Raw genomic sequence first — 21,202 nt, 5'->3', positions numbered from 1 at the left:
GTTTAGTTTAGTGATACAGCACTGAAACAGGCCCTTCGGCCCACCGAGTCTGTGCTGACCATCAACCACCCATTTATACTAATCCTATATTCCTACCACATCCCCACCTGACCCTATATTTCCCTACCACCTACCTATACTAGGGACAATTTATAATTGCCAATTTACCCATCAACCTGCAAGTCTTTTGGCTTGTGGGAGGAAACCGGAGCACCCGGAGAAAACCCACGCAGACACAGGGAGAACTTGCAAACTCCACACAGGCAGTACCCAGAATTGAACCCAGGTCGCTGGAGCTGTGAAGCTGCGGTGCTAACCACTGCGCCGCCCAGATATATTGATAAAATCATATTCAGTGTGGCTGTAAGCTTTCTTTCTCCCCCTAACCTCAAAACAGGAACTAAATTAATGATTTATGTTTCTAAAGGGTAAGATTAAGAATTGCTGTGTTTAAAATGTTTAATTAAGTAAATGAAAAGCTTCAAGAGTTTGTATAGCAGTAGTTTTCAACATTTTTTTCTGTGAAAATACCATCATACTCCTAGGGACCCTGTGTGACATTTCTAGAGCCCCTCTGCCCTAACATTTGAAACTGAAGTGCTTTCCTAGCAGAATTTTTTTTTTATTGGTAATTGTATTCATACAGTAACAAAAATCAGACCATAAGTCAACAGATACAGAAAGATCTTTGCGGGCCTTCCGAGATCCTTCATAAGCTTCAAAAACACAAGATATGTTTGCAAACCGATGTTGCACATTGACCAGTAGCTTTTTGTCTTGTTTAGAAACACTACAGAAATCTGGTCTAATAGACTAACTTATCAAACCAGCAATCCAAGAGTTAGTTTGAAATATAAATGCGCTAACGCTGAACTGATGAGCTCTAGTTTGTTCAATCAGACCTAGTTTGGGTTTACTTGGAACTTCTACAAGAAATTTGATCTTGAACCATCAAAACAAGAGGAAAGCAAAGCTGTTCGTGTCAAAACACCAGTCACCATCCACTGTTCTGCACATGGTGCATTCCTGATCACTGAACCATCATGTGAATACAGGCAAGTACTGAAGGGCAAGGCTACTCCCATCCTGCAGGTAACACAGTGACAGCAGCATTCATCTGGACATTTTATCAAAGTCAATAGTGCAGTCAGGAGTAAGGCAGCAGCGCCCACCTATTTAAAAACGGTTTGCTTTCTAAATCCATCATTAACAATTTGATGAGCCAAATGGCCTCCTTCTTTGCTGTAAGATTCCAGGATTCTATGCCCAGGATTCCTCATTCAAGTGAGTGTGCTGTTATATGGGATTAAACAGTGACTCCCGTTCTCTTCAAACGGTCAAAAAAATGCTTTAAAAATTGGTACATATTAATGATTTTATTTTGATAAACTACAATTAAAAGGATCTGTCTATAGCAAACAGTACATTCACTCTGCCGGTAATTTCCTGTATTTGGATAATTACAATCATGAGATGCTTACATCCTCAGATTTATCTACATTACACTTATCTCCCATCTTATTCACAAATGCCACCATCTCCAAGGCTGAACATCAGCTTGTTTGCATTACTGATGGATAAGGCAAACACTCATTCCTCTTTAAAAAATAAATCACCTATATACATCTATCATTTGGTCAATATTTGTGTAATATATTTTTAATCTACTAGCAACTGTTAAATTATAGCCTTGCCTTCAGGTTCCTGAATGGACCTGAATTATATAGAACAGAAGAATCTCATCAACATGGTAACTTTAGGATTAATACAAACAATTTCACTCGTATAAATAGACACGAGTTAGAACAAAATGCCTTTGAGCACTGTTAACATGACTGACTATTCTATTGTGGTTGCTCAACCAGAAGTCTCCATGGATGGAACGGCAGTTATGCTGTTTGCGGGCTTATGTATGCACCGATGCAACTAATGGTACACAATCATATTATCAACGAAGAACTGCAGGTGAAGTTGAGAGAGATCTGGTGATTGTAGATTTGGCATTACCACATGACACATTTTTGTAGAACTGCAAAAAGCAAAATAAAGCAGAACGTTTAGTTACATTGCTAAGTCAGTACAGTGCAGGTTGGAGCATGTGATGCTAACTGTACAGTGCCCCAAAAAACATTTTGTGTACTATACTTCCTTCTGGTCACCAAGACATGAAGAGGAGAACATTTAAGCCACAGGTTCAGTGAAAGGAAAACCCATTTCCCTTCTGGCTTCAAAGCTTTGAAATAGGAGCAAAGACTGGAAAAACTGGGCTCTTTAGTCTTCAAAAGTGGTGACTGTGAGGACTTAAGATTTAAGCATTTATTCAAGGTAAACAAAGCCCCTAGAACGTGGGGACACAATCTCAAATTGGTGAAAGAATAATTTTAGGGCAGATGTCATGAAGAACTGCTTACCACAAAGAATGATTGATATTTGGTAATAAAGTAGGTGGATAGCATGATGGGGAGCACTAAATGTTGTCTGGATGGACCCGCTGAACGGCCTCCTTCATCTATATTTGTCTTCCATTATTCTTGTTTGGTAATGTTCCTGTGGAGCACCTTGGGACATTTTACCAAATTAAAGGTGCTATATAAGTGCAAGTAGTTGTTCGACCTAGAGTGTGGACCTTCTACAGCAGATAATGTTTTTGCAGCAGTTTTCCTGACCCAAAAAAAAGGATTTTTAACCAGTTTTAAAAAGCTTCCAATACACTAACAGGAATGAAAACTCCTTCGCGCAGTCACCAAGACTCCCATAGGTAGGAAGTCAACTCTTGTACCTTTTCACCATTGTCTCAAGGGCCCTCTGGTTTTTGCCTGTTTTTCTATGTGACTCCACTATAGCAACACATATCTCAATTCTATTTCGAGCTGGTTTTGTTTTTAAACTTATGTTAACGGAAGAACAGGTGAGTCTTAGCACCAGTTTATTTGTTTAGGTGAGGGGTACAGTAAATGGCCTGATGAGCGGTGGCATCAGTCAAATGTCTGTTTAATCAGATATCAGTAATGAGGTTATGATGTCACAGAGTTTGACAGGAAATTATATGCAGGGCTCACAGAGAACGCACCAGTTAAGTTATCACTTTAGAAGATCGACAGCTTCCATGTTCATGGCATGATAACAACGGCTTTAGTAAATTAACCTTTTAATACAGAGAACAGCAACAGAGAATCTGTCTACTTGGATTATTCAATACCTGATCACTCACCTGTCTTAGTTTACTTGGTGGTTGTTTTATTAGGTAACAAAAGCAGGGGAAAAAGTTGTCCAAAATATTTATATTTAAAATGTTCTAAATTCAAATGCCAATGTCATTGCAAGTGTCAAGAGGTGGACTCTGATTGGTTTGTGATACCATCGTGGAACTGCTGGGCAGACTGCCAGACCTGAATAATCGTAGCTTATAACATTATCCCTAGACATGGTAGGATGATTATATATAGGGTAGTGAGGTCGTGGAAGGCGTTCCAATTGGGTTAACCATTGCACCTATGCCCTAATAAAATTAAGATGTTTAAAATGTATATTTACATACGGCTCTAAAAAGTACAGGTGGTAGCGTTCAAGAGATGCATGCAATGCGTTTACAATGTCCATACAGAAAATGATACAACTAAGTGAACAAAATCATTTAAATCAATTCAATAAAATTTAAAGAAGCAATGCCAGTGCATCTAGTATATTTCAGCTTTACTCTTCAAACTGATGTGGGGATACTCATTGCCTGCAATTCAGGAAGGACTGGGTACTGTAGTGGATCGTAACGGTTCTGCAGTGTGCTGTGACTCTCAGTGCTGTGCAATCTGTTTGCTTGCAACCCTTTTGTCCAACAACTTAGCATTGGCATTAATATCCCGTCTTTCACTAAAAGCAGAGACTGGAACGTTCATTTTCTGCCTGTGAACCAGTCACAATGTTGGGTGGAGGTCCACAGAAACCAGCTATGCATCACTGACTGTAGAGGCAAGCTCAACATTCAGCTTTTTAGCATTCGGAGAACCCGGCAACCAGGACCCCCTTCCTCCCCTACCCATTCATACGTGTTGCCAAAGGCAATTGATGTCTCCAACGATATCTTGGAAAACCATCCAGGAGAGGCAGGAATGTCTGCGGAACAGCAGTTTTTTTTTAAAGTAATATTTATTGGTGACAAGCTCATTCCATTATTTTTATAAACTGAAGCAACTGCACTGGTAAAAGATTCTAATTGAAGAGCAAAATACTGCAGAAGCTGGATATCTGAAATAAAGACAGAAACTGTTGGAAATACTCAGCAGGTCTGGCAGCATCTGTGGAGAGAGAAACAGAGTTAGTGTTTCATGTTGATGACCTTTCATCAGAACTGGGGTAAGTTAGAAACGTAATAGGTTTTGAGTAAGGGGAGAGTGGGGGGAAAAGAACAAAAGGGATAGGGTGGAGGACAGCAGAGATAAAATGGCAGAAAAGCTGGTCATGCAGGGCCAAAGGGATTGGTAATGGGGCAAGAAAAGATGCAAAAGAAACAAAAGGTGTGCCTAGAGCAGGTGTGCTGCTGTCTGAAAGCAAAAAGAGTAAAACCTAACAGTCAAAGAAAAGGAAACAAAATGGGGGTAGAGAGTACGCTCTGAAATTTTTGAACTCGATGTTGAGTCAGGAAGGCTGTAAAGTGCCTAACTGAAAGATGAGCAGCTGTTCCTCGAGCTTACTTTGAGTTTCATTGGAACCGACAGTAGGCCGAGGACAGAGAGGTCAGCAGGAGAGCAAGGTGGAGAATTAAAATGACAAGCAACAGGAAGCTCAGGGTCACGCTTCCAGACTGAACGGAGGTGTTCCACAAAGTGGTCACCCCAATCTGTGTTTGGTCTCACAAATGGCCAGCCGACCGCATTATAAGCGGCAAATATAGAACACTAAATTAAAAAGTACATAAAAATCGCTGTTTAACTTGTGAAGTGTTTGGAGCCTTGGACGTTGAGGAGAGAGGAGGTAAAAAAGGGCAGGTGTTGCATACTCTGCACTTGCATGGAAAGGTGCCATAAGGGGAGGGATGCTGGGGTGATGGTCCCTTGCGCATGCTGAAAAGGGGAGGAGAGGGGAAGATGTGTTTGGTGGTGGGGTCACACTGGAGATGGTGGAAATGGCGGAGGATGATCTGTTGAATATGGAGGCTGGTGGGGTGGAAGGTGAGGACAAGGGCAGCCCTATCGTGGAAATGGAACTGACAGTCAAGGGCTCTCTCAACCACAGTGAGGGGAATCCTCAGTTGAGGGAAAAAAAGAACATATCAAAAGCGCTGGTATGAAAGATTGCATCATCAGAACAAATTTGACAGAGACCGAGAAACTGGGAGAAAGGAATGGCCTCCTTACAGAAAGGAGGGTGTGAAGAAGTGTAGTCAAGGTAGCTGCGGGAGTCAGTGGGTTTATAGTGAATAATCATTGGTGGTTTATCTCCAGAAATAGAGACAGAGAAGTCAAGGAAGAGACAAATTGGAGATGGACCATGTGAAAGTGAGAGAAGGGTGGAAATTGGAAGCAAAGTTGAAGTTTTCCAGTTGAGGGGGAGAGCAGGAAGCGGCACCGATCCAGTCATCAACGTACTGGGAACAAAAGGTGAGGGAGTAGAGGCCCCCCCAAGGGTTGGAACAAGGAATGTTCCGTATTTCACACAAAAAGCAGGCATAGCTACGACTGATACGGGTACCCATATCAACATCTTTTATTTGGAGGAAGTGAAATGAGTTGAAGGAGAAGTTGTTCAATGGTGAGAAGTAGTTCAGGCAGGTGGTAGAGGGTGCGGAGGATGTAGGTTGGTTGCACCTCCGTTAAAGGAAGAAGCACGGAGTCCCAAGACGGTCTTGGTGGAGGAATGGAGATGTGGAGGAATGGAGATGTGGAGAGATGGACATCCATGTTGAAGATGGTTAGGGCCAGGAAATGGGAAATAGTTGAAGTGACGAATTGCATATGAGTCACGGATGTAGGTGGGAAGAGAATGGACAAGGGAAAAAAAGTCAAGATAGGAAGAAATCAGTTCAGTGGGGCCGGGGCAGTCTGAAGCAATAAGTCTACCTGTTTATGGATCTTGGGAAGCTCAATGCAAGCATGAGGACCAGCACTTCATCTTTCGATTAGGCACTTCACAGCCTTCTGGATTCAATGCTGATTTCACCAATTTCAAACTGTAATCTCTGCTCCCATCTTGTTTCTTTTACTTTGCACATTTCAATTTTTCTCTCGTTTTTGCTTTTGGACGGCAGATGGCTCTAGGCAGATCTTTTGTCTCTCTTTTCTTGCCCCATTACTATTCCCTTTGGCCCAGCACAAATAACTCTTTTGTCATGTAATCTCTCCTGTCTTCCACCCTATCACAGATCTTCCCTTGTGTTTTTTTTCCCATCCTCACCTTGCTCAAAACCTATTACATTTCTAACTTTCCCCAGTTCTGATGAAGGATCATCGACCTGAAATGTTAACTGTTGCTCTCTCCACAGATACTGCCGGACCTGTGGAGTACTTCCATCATTTTGTGTCTTTATTTCAAGATTCTAATGTTTGTCTAACAATGCAGAGTGCACAACGTGAGAACTGCCATCCAGAGATGCAAAGCCAGCCACAGCAGCTACTTCCTTCAAATTGCAATTATTTCTTGCAACAGTTATTGACGTGGGAGATTTCGTAATACATAAACTCAGAAGAGGTGGGTGTAGTTCACAGAGCTCTCTACACTTATGCGGCACAGTGGCGCAGTGGTTAGCACCGCAGGTTCACAGCTCCAGGGACCCGGGTTCAATTCTGGGTACTGCCTGTGCGGAGTTTGCAAGTTCTCCCTGTGACCGCATGGGTTTCCGCCGGGTGCTCCGGTTTCCTCCCACAGCCAAAGACTTGCAGGCCATTACAAATTGCCCCTAGTGTAGGTAGGGAATATGGGATTACTGTAGGGTTAGTATAAACAGGTTGGTCGGCACAGACTCGGTGGGCCGAAGGGCCTGTTTCAGTGCTGTATCTCTAAATAAATAAAATAAATTGAGTTAATTTCTTGCAAACTATGCAGGCATTCTCCGCAATAGAAAAATCAATTTTCAACTGTGTACTGAAACCCAATTTAAACGCAAGAAACTGAAGTGCTGCAAGGGAATGTAGTATGTGGCTTTACTATGAGGCACACAGCCCTTTCCTATCCTGAGTGGTGTGAAACAGGGCTGTGTTCTCGCACCCACACTTTTTGGGATTTTCTTCTCCCTGCTGCTTTCACATGCGTTCAAATCCTCTGAAGAAGGAATTTTCCTCCACACAAGATCAGGGGGCAGGTTGTTCAACCTTGCCCGTCTAAGAGCGAAGTCCAAAGTACGGAAAGTCCTCATCAGAGAACTCCTCTTTGCTGACGATGCTGCTTTAACATCTCACACTGAAGAATGCCTGCAGAGTCTCATCGACAGGTTTGCGTCTGCCTGCAATCAATTTGGCCTAACCATCAGCCTCAAGAAAACGAACATCATGGGGCAGGATGTCAGAAATGCTCCATCCATCAATATTGGCGACCACGCTCTGGAAGTGGTTCAAGAGTTCACCTACCTAGGCTCAACTATCACCAGTAACCTGTCTCTAGATGCAGAAATCAACAAGCGCATGGGTAAGGCTTCCACTGCTATGTCCAGACTGGCCAAGAGAGTGTGGGAAAATGGCGCACTGACACGGAACACAAAAGTCCGAGTGTATCAGGCCTGTGTCCTCAGTACCTTGCTCTACGGCAGCGAGGCCTGGACAACGTATGCCAGCCAAGAGCGACGTCTCAATTCATTCCATCTTCGCTGCCTTCGGAGAATACTTGGCATCAGGTGGCAGGACTATATCTCCAACACAGAAGTCCTTGAAGCGGCCAACACCCCCAGCTTATACACACTACTGAGTCAGCGGCGCTTGAGATGGCTTGGCCATGTGAGCCGCATGGAAGATGGCAGGATCCCCAAAGACACATTGTACAGCGAGCTCGCCACTGGTATCAGACCCACCGGCCGTCCATGTCTCCGTTATAAAGACGTCTGCAAACGCGACATGAAATCGTGTGACATTGATCACAAGTCGTGGGAGTCAGTTGCCAGCATTCGCCAGAGCTGGCGGGCAGCCATAAAGACAGGGCTAAATTGTGGCGAGTCGAAGAGACTTAGTAGTTGGCAGGAAAAAAGACAGAGGCGCAAGGGGAGAGCCAACTGTGCAACAGCCCCAACAAACAAATTTCTCTGCAGCACCTGTGGAAGAGCCTGTCACTCCAGAATTGGCCTTTATAGCCACTCCAGGCGCTGCTTCACAAACCACTGACCACCTCCAGGCGCGTATCCATTGTCTCTCGAGATAAGGAGGCCCAAAAGAAAAAGAAAGACACAGCAATAAAATGAGGATTTCTACTGAGTTCAAAAGAAGTTCACTGAATAACAATTAGTCCAAATTATTCCATTTTTAAAATTTTGATTTTGGTATTCTTATTAAAGGTATTCATTGTAAAATATTCACCAGGTTAGTGTTTTCAATTTCATAGTGCATCTGAAGTTTGGACACTTAGTCGTAGAGTTTCTTCAGCCAGCCTCAGCTGTCACACTGTCATGTGTTTTCAATGAAAGATTCTACAAGTCAAAAACCAGCTGGTAAAATGTGCTTCCATTCTTTTGTTAAATTTTGAAGATTTGTGTTTTAAAACTGAAAAGGACTCCATTTTTTTTTTTTAACAAGGGTCACAGAGGTCTGGATTGTTAACAGTTACTGGAAGGCACCCATCTTCAAATAATTATCCAGCAGGGGTTGTTTTTAACTTGGGGAAAAATGTTTAAAAAGTGACAGGTCAAGATTTATAGGGAGTCAGGAGGCTTGACCCTTATGACATTTTTGGTTTTGCTTTGGATAGTGAGATGGCCAATGGTTTTAAGGCATTTGGAGAAAACTTGCCAAGGGAGCAAAACCCCCAGCTCAGTCTGTTCCAGCTCTTTGAAAAAGTCTGTCAGTTTTCCATCTCTTGAGAAACAAGTGTAAGAAACTGCCTTAAACCCTGTTGCTGCAATAGAACAAAGAAAATTACAGCACAGGAACAGGCCCTTCGGCCCTCCAAGCCTGCGCCGATCCAGATCCTCTATCTAAACCTGTCGCCTATTTTCTAAGGGTCTGTATCTCTTTGCTTCCTGCCCATTCATGTATCTGTCTAGATACATCTTAAAAGACGCTATCGTGCCCGTGTCTACCACCTCCACTGGCAACGCGTTCCAGGCACCCACCACCCTCTGTGTAAAGAACTTTCCACGCATATCCCCCCCTAAACTTTTCCCCTCTCACTTTGAACTCGTGACCCCTAGTAATTGAATCCCCCACTCTGGGAAAAAGCTTCTTGCTATCCAACCTGTCTATACCTCTCATGATTTTGTACACCTCAATCAGGTCCCCCCTCAACCTCCGTCTTTCTAATGAAAATAATCCTAATCTACTCAACCTCTCTTCATAGCTAGCGCCCTCCATACCAGGCAACATCCTGGTGAACCTCCTCTGCACCTTCTCCAAAGCATCTACATCCTTTTGGTAATGTGGCGACCAGAACTGCACGCAGTATTCCAAATGTGGCCGAACCAAACTCTTATACAACTGTAACATGAGCTGCCAACTCTTGTACTCAATACCCCGTCCGATGAAGGAAAGCATGCCGTATGCCTTCTTGACCACTCTATTGACCTGCGATGCCACCTTCAGGGAACAATGGACCTGAACACCCAAATCTCTCTGTACATCAATTTTCCCCAGGACTTTTCCATTTATTGTATAGTCCAATCTTGAATTGGATCTTCCAAAATGCATCACCTCGCATTTGCCCGGATTGAACGCCATCTGCCATTGCTCTGCCCAACTCTCCAATCTATTTATATTCTGCTGTATTCTCTGACAGTCCCCTTCAGTATCTGCTACTCCAGCAATCTTAGTGTCGTCTGCAAACTTGCTAATCAGACCACCTATACTTTCCTCCAAATCTTTCCTGGAAATCCTGCCTAAACTGATCTTCAACGTCACCTGACAAGAACTGTTCTAGGAAGATCCCAGTGACAGCCGTCTATACGTATTTGGGACACCAAACCAGAAAAGGGCCTCCGACATCTTTTCTAATTTTCTTCAAGAATTAGCAAGTATTTTGGCCAACGTATTCTTTGTTTTTTTTTGTACTAGAGCTCTAAAGAGTAAATCTCTTTTTTTTTGGTTAATCAGTGTGTGTATACACATGTGTATGTGACGGGCTAAGGTAATAAGGGAACTTTTATATTTTGATCTGTGTGTTTATGCTTTGCTTCATTAATGGTTAAGACTTGTTTGATAACAAACTGATAATTTTGTTGTTTATAAAAGAAACTTGGTTGGTGTGTTTTATTCTAGGATAAAAATAACATCTATGATTGACCATATCAATAAGTGCGAAAAAATTTAAATACATGCTATGACCTGTGGAGAAATGGAACGAGAACAAACAGTGCACTCCTCCCGCCTCGGTCATAACAAATGGGCGGCACAGTGGTTAGCACCGCAGCCTCACAGCTCCAGCGACCCGGGTTCAATTCTGGGTACTGCCTGTGTGGAGTTTGCAAGTTCTCCCTGTGTCTGCGTGGGTTTTCACCGGGTGCTCCAGTTTCCTCCCACAGCCAAAGACTTGCAGGTTAATAGGTAAATTGGCCATTATAAATTGCCCCTAGTATAGGTAAGTGGTGGGGTTGTGGTAGGAATATGGGAGTAGTGTAGGAATAATATAAATGGGTGGTTGATGATCGGCACAGACTCGGTGGGCCGAAGGGCCTGTTTCAGTACTGTATCTCTAAATAAAAAATAAATTTAAAAAAATGTCACCCCTTAAAAATGTTGCAATGAAAGCAGCTCTAATCAGTGTGGCAGGCACTATGTTGTGCAATATTTAATGGTCTATTTTAATTAGAAATGGTGACAGGGATACCCCAACATAAGGATATTGTAGGGCTTCAGGTAGGATGGTTCCTTTGCATACCATATAAACCACATCTGCCATGCAAGTTCTCAACTTCTGGGTAGCAATCTCGCATTGGACAGAATCGAACAACATTCTTAACATTTCCGCATGGTCTATGCAAAGAAACACAAATACCATATTTATAGCAGAGGTACAGAGGGAGCAGGCCCAATACTTTCATCTATGTAAAATAAAAATGCAACAGCCCATGCAGTCGTCTTCTGTCAAGCTCCTATTTACCAAAGAGTGCACTTGGAAGATTGCCTTCTAAAATAATTTCTGGACAGAGACATGATTAAAGAGGATAAAGCTTATACAGAACAGTTTCTTCATTTGAATAGGACTGAAATTACAATTTGTGCAAGATAACAAACTGGGCTGATGCCAATGTAACATGGTGGACTGGCATCAGCAATCACTTTTTTATGGGAGGAGCTCAAGCATCTTGACAACACTTGCATTACTTAAATCTTACCCACATGGCTGAAAACACTGCAGAGCAACATGAATTTTTCTTGCTCTTAACTCAAAATCTGAATGGTGTAAAATTTCCTGTGGATATTTCAGTTAGTGATCCAAAATCACAGCAAACTGTGTGTGAATGTCACTTGTTTTCAGTATCCATCAGCCATACATTCACATGGGCAGAGGCGATCAGTAACTCTGGGATAAGATGCTACAAGGCAATGACTCAGTTTGCCCGCATTGATGACTACAGAAGTTCTCATTGGTGATGACACCAACCTCCACACAATGTTCAACTCCCGTCTCTAAACTGCCTCCCCCTGCTTCCCTGTATCAGTAAGACGAACACTAATTCACTGCAGGAAAAAATAGCATTTGTCAACATTTCCAGGAAGGTCTACTTCATCAGCAAAAGGCTAAGTCGTTAACTCTATCAAAGCTTCCTCAGTGATGTTACTCATCCACTTGCACTGCCTAAGGGTAAAGGGCTGGCTTCAGTTGGAAGAATTCAACTCCTGAAACTTTCTGGCCACATTCAATCTGCACTGGAATAAGCAGCTGGTGAAGACAGCTGGAAGAGCTTGAAGGGGAGCCTCAGGAAAACCTAGCTATCAAAACTGTTCAATTGAGTTACTGCTTTGTAGCTCCCTGCCATCTACCTTCTAATCTTATAGTTATTAACACAGTGGCTCGGAATACAATAGTTATGCCCATATCACCAAGTAGGGAATGGTGTAGCCTTTTTGGAGATAGAGCAGCTCTTTCTCCCACACTTCGGGCCCCTCAAAGCCATATGGATCATGGATTGGATGGAGACTGCTAACTTCATGGCACAGCTCAAGCTCAACAATATCAGAAGGACATGCCTGGAGCAGCACTGCAACCATTCCTGGCCCTTTGCCAGATCTCCATGCCTATAGGACAAACACAACAGCCATTGCAGCTGTAGCTCAACATCCTGAATCACAGAATCATAAAATGATACAGCACATCGTGCCTGTGCTGGTTCCTTGGCAGAACTATTAGACCCTGCTCTTTCCCCATACAGTCTGAAGGTCGATGGAAATACAAGCAGTGAAACTGCAGGTGACTACAATCCTGCTGGGAGAATTCTCCTAAACAGCGTTGTCAACTGGAACATGGTCTACTATAGACAGTTCTTGCCAAGTCTATGTTCTCAGAAAGCACAGGTGTCAAACTTGTGACTCATCAGTTCTCATTATAATTGCAAACAGTCATTGCCACCCAGGACGTAACCGCTGTTTTATACTTACCATCGGCTATTTGCTGTTCTTTATAAAATCTTATAATACAATTTTTTAAGCAACATTCTGGATTTTTCTTCCCATTAAGCCAGGGGCAAAATTTTGCGCATCTAAAATATTTGGTACACTCTACCGTTATCCAAGTCAGCAGATAGGAAGAGTTTTCTTGAATAAAAGCTCTCAAAAAAAACTTTTAAAAAAAGCTCTTCAGAAATCTAACAGTGTTAGAAACCCCACACCACTTTCTCAGTATCTGTTGCAATGATTGTGTGTTCACGATGTTTATACTTCTCTGAAAAGGACCAGCCTCGAACAAACAGCACCTGTTGAAGTATTATCTGATAGTGGATGAATTAAGTGATCAAGATTTGCAGATGGAAAAAAGAGTTGAAATCGGAACCTTTGAAATATTAATAGCTGTTTGAGTACACAGAGATCAACCAAACAAATAAAATGAGAGATAGGATTGCCAACCCTCCAGGACTACTCTGGAGTTGCCAAGAAATAAAGATGAATCTTCTGGAAACAGCTGTGAGTGACTCAGGAGAAAAATCATGGGGGCAATTAAAAACTTTATGTTTTTTTTGGAACACTTTTGTTATTAGTTATACCAGCAAAATGGCCAATTGGATGATCCAATCAGGTAATGAAGAGTCTATTCACTTTCTGATTGGAGTAGGAAGGTGGGACACTGTAAGGGTGAACAGGTCGAGTGTCCCATGGCAGGAGTGCGGGGACGGGGCAGTTGGAGACAGGAAACCATCAGGAATGTGTCCATCCAGAGTTGGCAACCCTAGTGGGAGAGGGAGATGGGTGATACAGCTATCAAAGACAAAAAAATCCGCATTATAACTCAATGAAGGGTCAAAAGCAATGTTCCCTCTAATTTCCTGTTGGCTGTGCACAGTCCATTTGCCGCACTGCATGGTTCCTCTAAGATTGTCATGTGGTCACACATCTCAAAGGGACAGTTTCTTGCGTGCAGCCTGTTTGTCCCGTGTGGTTAAGTTCTGGGCGGCAGGGAAATGTGGTGCAGAAACCAATTTCACTCCATTGGAATTTTTTTAATTGGCAGAAAGGAGAACGATGGCCACTTCTTCTGTTTCCCTCCTCCGTTGTGATATCACCTTTGGAAACAGGCCAAGTAGGATGTCAGCATCAGATGATCTACAGTATCTTAAAAGGAACTGAAATACTATTAAATGTTACATCTGTAAAATCAGACTGAAGTTGTGACGGATGATTTATAGAAGGGCTTGAATTATAGATTTAGTCATAATTTACTGAGTAATAAACATCACAAATATTAATGAAATGGGAATTTCATTTAAGCTCATAAATTATCGCGGTCAATATTAGTGAACATTTAAAGCATTCACATGACACCCCAAATGAAAATACTGCAGAGAATATCATGTAGATGCAAGAAATAAAGGAATTTTGAGGTTTTATTTAGCTAATCTAGCAATTCCCCAATCAATTTATCCTTCTGAATGTGTACTATACAAGTACCAATAGATAAAAGCTCGTGATGTGTAATCATATCATCTCAAAAATCTTTTACCTCCATTTCAAATTATTCTTCCCTTGCTCATCATCCCGCCACCAACAAATGCCCGCCCTCAGCCCGGAATATTTTTCTAAAACCTTATATTCCAGAGGGTTAATTATCGAACAGTGGATTTTTGGTTCATCATTCTGGATGGCTGGGCATGGATGGTCCAAATGGCAAAGTATAATAATAAAGGGGTAATTTTCTGACTTCAGTCTGCTGGCTAGAGTCTCACCCACTGGGAGTGCAGACTGAAAATTTGGGCACACGCTGGGCATAACTTCCTGACCACTGAAATTAATGGCCAGAAAATTTTGTGCAGCATGTACACAAACTTCCGAAATGCAGGGATCCCCATCGGGAGTGCAAGCAGGAAAAATGACTCCTCTAACATTACAGTATTTTAAGAGGATGAGAACAGCAGCTTTGTTTTCAATGACTGTAATAAGCATCTAATTTAACAGCGACACAAAGCTCGCCAGAATGAAAACACTTCCTCAAGCACCTCAATTATAATCATCGATTTGTTTCTTACTTCCACTGGTAATGCAATCATGGGCATGCTCATTGCTGGCATCAGTGAAGAGCAGCACAGCATTAATCACTGGTGGTAATCATGACATGGAAAGGAACAAACACGCATGGATAAAAGAAAACTAATTGAAATTTCAATGCATGTCCCTTGGAATCACTGTGTCTAATTTTCCAACCATATATTTAAATGGTCAGCAATCGATAGACAATGTTCACTTCAATCCTTCAACCCGAACAGGAAAATTAGAGTATAGATCGAGGTCAAAAGCACAGATGGCAACATAAATTCTGAAGAGGTCTTTGAAAGAGGTAGCAAAGCAGAGAACTTTAGAAAGTGAATGCCAGAGTACCGCAGTAAGAGGCTGAAGGTCCTACCCCTGATGTTGGAGCACAGGTAAGTAAGATCCACAGATCAGAGCAGCTGGTGGATGCAGGGGCTCAGGGTTGGAGAAAACTGGATAAGTAAGAAAAAGGATTGAAAAGAGGATTTAAAATTTTCTGGCTTCCTGGCTCTGTACTTGCTTATAAACTGTTAAATCTACAACTTCTTCCAGTTCTGATGAAAGTCATTGAAACTATGCTGCCTGACCTGCTGAGTATTTCCAGGATATCAGCTTTTTTTCCCCCCCAGATTGCCAGCATCTACAATATTTTACTTTTGTTTACAATTGGAAATTTCCACACAGTGACTTACTGGCCTTTCCTCAACCCAGGAAGAGGTGTCAGAGCAAAGGGGCTTTCCCACAAGGAAAATCGGAAGACCGAGACATCCCAGATCATTCTCACTTACTGACAGGCTGGTAAAGGCAGAAGACTGGAAGCAGGCAACCTTCTACTGGCAGTGTGCAAGAATTGGAAAATTAAAGCATACAAGAAAATACTGTATTAACAGGGTGTGAAAATAAATAAAGTACCATGAAACACTGCAAGTTGATAGCCTTATTAATATAAAAACTGACATTGCAAATACAGGCTGACTGATTCTTCTGATCATAATCTGGTGGAAAGGCAGCTATCAGAGATCTATAGTCAGCCCTATAACTGTAGATCAAGCAAAGATCAGGAACCCCACTACAACCTTAAAAAGAAAAGATGTGCCATGTGACAAAAAGACTCCAATTGCAACCACTTCAGCTACCATATATTAGTGCGAATAGCCCGGTTGCCCTCACCCGAGAGACCAGAACATGACAGTGGTTTGGTCTATTTACAACAAAATGATTAAAATCTTCCATTTGTTTTGTCAAAATGGCAACTGAACATTAATATCAAATAATTAATTAAAAACTCAAACAAAATGCATCCTACATTTGCATTATATGAAATTAAACAAGTTGATGGCAATCACAAATTTAGATTGCATTGAAATTGTGTAAATTGACAGCAATTTAACTGTCTTGTGATGCAGTCATCCTTGACTGTACATCTATTGCAGGTTCAAAAGACTAAGATTACAATGCAAATGTACACTGCACAGGTTGGCAATGTAACAACTGAACACTAAGAGACATGGCCTGCGAGTGCACCTCACATACATTTTCACATAACTATCCAGGGATATAGCATACCAATATAGGTATGGAATGGCATGAGGGAGTCAGCATGGATTTATGGAAGGGGGATGTGGCAAAACAGATTTACTAGAGATCTTTGAGGAAATGACAGATCTTGTTGACAGATGGTGATACTGTGATATATTCAGATTTCAGCAAGATTCTTGATTTCATATCACAAAAGCAAATAGTCTACAAGGTAGGAAGGCATGAAATAGAAGACAGTCTGGAGTGGAATTAATTTGGCTAAAGGGGCGAAAGCAAAAGGTATGAGAATGGAACTACGTCCTAAGTGTTATTAGTGGGGTGCCACAGGGATCAGTGCTGGTATCACTGGCATTTACGATGCATGAAAATTATTTGGAGCTGGAAACAAACCTATTTACTTTTGCTAATTATGCCCAGTTTTGTAGGGGAGGTGAGGGGTTCAGACATCATGAAAGAGATGCAAGGGATCTGGACAGGTTGGCAGGATAAGCTATCAGTGATAAATGACAATCACAAGGTACTGAGACTAGGTAAAGAGAGATCAACTACAGGAGTTGGCTATAGGAAACAGTACAGAAGAGGGATTGAGGATATTGATGAATCACTCACTGAAACCAGCAGCGCAAGCTGTGCAACAGTAAGGATAGCTAACCAGATCTCAAGCCACACAACCAGAGGCACAGAACACAAATCATAGGCGATGATGATTCTGCACAATGCACTAGCATAGCTACACCTGTTTACAATTCTGCCCATTCACTACAGCAAGGATATCCACACGTAGTAGATAGCTTAGAAAAAGGCAACCAAATTGATACCAAATTTAAAAGGCATTTTAAGTGTCATGTGTCATTGCGACCAGATGTGGGTGTCTGCAAGGAAATACATCTGTGCATTGCTCGAGCTGAAAATTTTATAACATGAGAAGGAATTGAAGGCAATCTGGCACAGCAGGAAGGGAAAAAGGTTTTTGGAGGGAGAGTTCGAGAGGGTAGACATACCGATGAGACATAAGGAGCAGATAGTGGAGGATGAATAGGGAAGGAAGAAAAGGAACAATTAGATCAGGAGTTACCAAAGCAATTTATGCTCTCAAAATAGATTTGGAGCTCTATCTTCACGTGAGGAAAATGAAGAGCAGTGCCACCAAATAAATACCAATAGCACCAATGTACAAGAGATAGATCAGGAAGGGTGGGGAAAGATTAGCAATACAGCCAGAAATGCAGTAGCGTGCAGTACATTTAACTGACCTCTGAAGTGCAAGGAAATTATTCTGAAAATATTTGTATAACTGTCAGACCACCACTAATAGCAACAATGGAACATTTTTATACTAACACTGGGAAATAGAGACAACTATCAGAAAAACAAAACCTGTATAATCTCCAAATTTCATTCCAACTGCAACTAGAGAATTACATACATTTGTACAGAAACATGTCATTTGATGTAACTAGTCAGCGCTGATGTTTCCACTCCATACGAGCCTCCCTCGTTCCATCTACCTCATCTCAATACATATGAACTTGGAGAAATAGACCATTCGGCCCCACAAGCCTGCTCCGCCATTTAATAAGATCACGACTGATCTGTTTGTCTTTTGAATTCCACACTCCCATCTACCTACCCCCGATAACCTTCGATTCCCTTGCCTAACAAGGATCTATCTACCTTTGCCTTAAAAATATTCAATGACCCTGCCTCCACCACCTTCTGAGATAGAGTTCCAAGGTCACATAATCCTCAGAAAAAATTTCTCCTCATCTCTGTCGTTAAAGGGCGACCCTCAATTTTAAAACCGTGCCCCCTAGTTTTGGACACACCCACAAGAGGAAACATCCTTTCCACATCCGTTCCACCTTGTCAAGACTGTTCAGGATCTTATAAACTTCAATCAAGTCTCCCCTTCTAAACTCCAGTGAACACAAGCCCAGTCTGTCCAACCTTTCCTCATAAGTCAACTCGCTCATTCCAGGTATCAATCTAGTAAAACTCCTCTGAATCGCCTCCAACGCATTTACATCCTTCCTTAAATGAGACCAAAACTGCATACAGTGTTCAAGATGTGGTCTCAACAATGCCCTGTATAACTGAAGGATAACGTCCTTACTTTTATTTTCAATTCCTCTCATAATAAAGGATAGCATTCCATTAGCCTTCTTTATTACTTGTTGTACCTGCATACTAACTTTTTGTGACTCATGCACTAGAACACCTAGATTCCTCCGCACCTCGGAATTCTACAGTCATTCTCCATTTAAGTAATGCTCTGCTTTTTTATTATTCCTGTCTAATCTTTCAGCATATCTTTCTATTCCTTTCTCTCTCAAGTACTCGTGTCTTCTAGTTTCCTTTTGAAAGAATCTAAGATATGCTTTCTAACTGAACAAAGGTAGGTGAAGAATCAGTTAAAATAGACAGACAGGAAATCACTGATACCCGAAAGAGCCCAAGGAATAGCATGAAGCACAAGAACTTTTAGGAATAGGATAGGGCATTAGGCTCAAAACCTCATCCCAGTCGGATAAATATCAACTCCACCCTATCACCAAATAAGTTGTCTCAATAGAAATGTGTCCAACTCAATCTTGGAGCAATTTATACTATTGTTTCATTGACCTTCTCTCATTAATTTACTCCCAAGTCTATTGTAGTTTATGGAAAAATAAAGTGCTATCTGACATTCCTTCTTACTTCTAATTTTCTGATTTTTACCTCATGTCCAGTAATGTTCTAATTGTTCACCAAAGTGGACAAGTTGCATGGATCAGCTTTGCCAGTCTCTTTCATAATCAACCTTTAGTTTAGTCACTTCTAAGTCTTGGTTTTTTCCCCCCAGAAGACAAGCTTAACTGTCTTAACCATTCCTCATAAAATAAATTCCCAATATTCAAAAACATCTCGATTGCACCCACTCAGAGACATTAATATTCTTTCTACAGCTCAGCGACCAGAAGAACTGCACGCTTGATTCTAACCAACATTAGTATCACCATTAGAATGACCATTTCTGATTTTACACTATCCTTTCACAAATACAATCCAATTACTTATTTGCTGTTCTTCATTAAACCAAGCCTTATGTTGATAGCTTCCTACATGTTCCAATTATAACAAACAGTTTAACAACTCATTAGATAAGGTGCAGTTGGAAGTAATAAATGTGCCCATGCAGCAGAACAGAAAGCCCAAAATGAGAAGGGCAAATTGACTTGAGGTCAGCACATAGTTGAAAAGCTTTTCGCCATAAAAGGAAGATTACAGAAAAGGCAAAGTAAAACTTTTTAACGGTTTTATCGATTCAACTATAACCAAAGAATTGGTGCAAACAACTGGCACTTTAAAAAGGTCATGGTGAGTGCACAGAAAGATTCAAAGCAAAAGTTGGCATTCAGTAATATGCACACCACATAGGTCCATTTAATAACTTTTGAAATGCATACGAAGAGGGTATTAGATAAGCACAAAAATTAATATTCAGATTCATAAAAGACATGCTCGTGACCCAGGATATGCCAACGATACTGACATGCTAAAGAACAAGTGAAATTCAATGTCCGGACAGCGCCAAAGTCTTGTGGAACGATAAAGAAAATTAAAATGGTGAAAGTAGACATGAAAGTGTTGTTATACTTTGAGATAGAAATAGTGGATAAAATGAAGGAATCTCAATTATTTACTATAAGTGCATAAGAAATAGGATATGTAGACCATAAGACCCCTCAAGCCTGCTTTGCCATTCAATAAGATCATGGCTGAACTTCTACATCAACTCCACTTTACTGCCTGACTGCCATGTCCTTGATTTCCTTAGAACCCAAACATTTATTTATCGATCCCAGTCTTGAACATGCTCAATAACTGAGCATCCACAGCCCTCTGGGTAAAGAATTGCAAAGATTCACGGCACTCAGTGAAGAAATTTCTCATCTCAGTCCTAAATGACTGACCCCTTACCCTGAGATTATGGCCAGTAGTTCTAGACTCTCCAAAAATGAGAAACAGCCTCTCAACATCTATAATGGCAAGCCCTCTATAAAGTTTATATGTTTAATGAGATCACCACTCATTTTTCTAAACTCCAGAGAATACAGACCCATTTTACTAAATCTTTCCTCATCGGTCAGCCCTCTCATCCCAGGAATCAATCTCATAAGCCTTTGTTGAACTCCCTCAAAGCCAACTATTTCCTCCTTAGGTAATGCGACCAAAACTGCACAGTAACTAATAGCTTAATGAAAATTACCTCATTAAAATCAGAGGATTAAAGTGGCAGTTACTGCCATTAGCAAACAAACAATGAAAAGCAAAGAACCACCAAATATCTACACAGAAAGAAAGTTAATGCCGTTAGATACACACGCCTCCAAAATGAGGCATAAATTATGGACCATTTCAACAAAATAAAGGTGGCTTCCATCTCTTCTGATTGAAATGCTTTTGGTGCATACTGAACATGTGTTGGACAGAGCAGATTATTAGTGGCTGTATATCAGTTTGGTCATCAAGCACTACTTGATCAGCAACACAGGACCAAGGTTCAAAATAAAGCTTTTCTACTGTCTCAAAAAATTATTTTAGCCTTAAACTCCACAAGAGAACCACAATCCAGAGGTGAATTTGCTTATTTCCCACATTTACCACTTTTATCCACTCTGGAAATGAGATTACCATTGCCAATATATGCCACTATCCAGAGATTTCTGTGCTGTGATCTGTGCCCAATAATCTTCCTGGGTTCAGACTACCTGAACACATTTTGCATGAATACCCAGACAGCTAACATACCCTTTCAGTCTGTACGAAAACAAATCCCAAATCTCAAAAAGTGAAGTTTCAGCGTACTATGAAAGTGGACT

General features: G+C 41.4%; 1 protein-coding gene across 6 annotated transcripts in view; it reads right to left on the bottom strand.

Annotated features, from left to right (window-relative positions):
- kcnma1a (potassium large conductance calcium-activated channel, subfamily M, alpha member 1a) overlaps window positions 1-21,202 on the bottom strand; it is a 787,618-nt gene that overhangs the window by 688,658 nt on the left and 77,758 nt on the right. The window lies entirely within an intron of this gene.

Source organism: Heterodontus francisci, chromosome 42, assembly GCF_036365525.1.
Source record: "Heterodontus francisci isolate sHetFra1 chromosome 42, sHetFra1.hap1, whole genome shotgun sequence".
In the NCBI taxonomy this organism is placed as follows: Eukaryota; Metazoa; Chordata; class Chondrichthyes; order Heterodontiformes; family Heterodontidae; genus Heterodontus; species Heterodontus francisci.
This window is presented reverse-complemented; position numbering and strand designations above follow the sequence as displayed.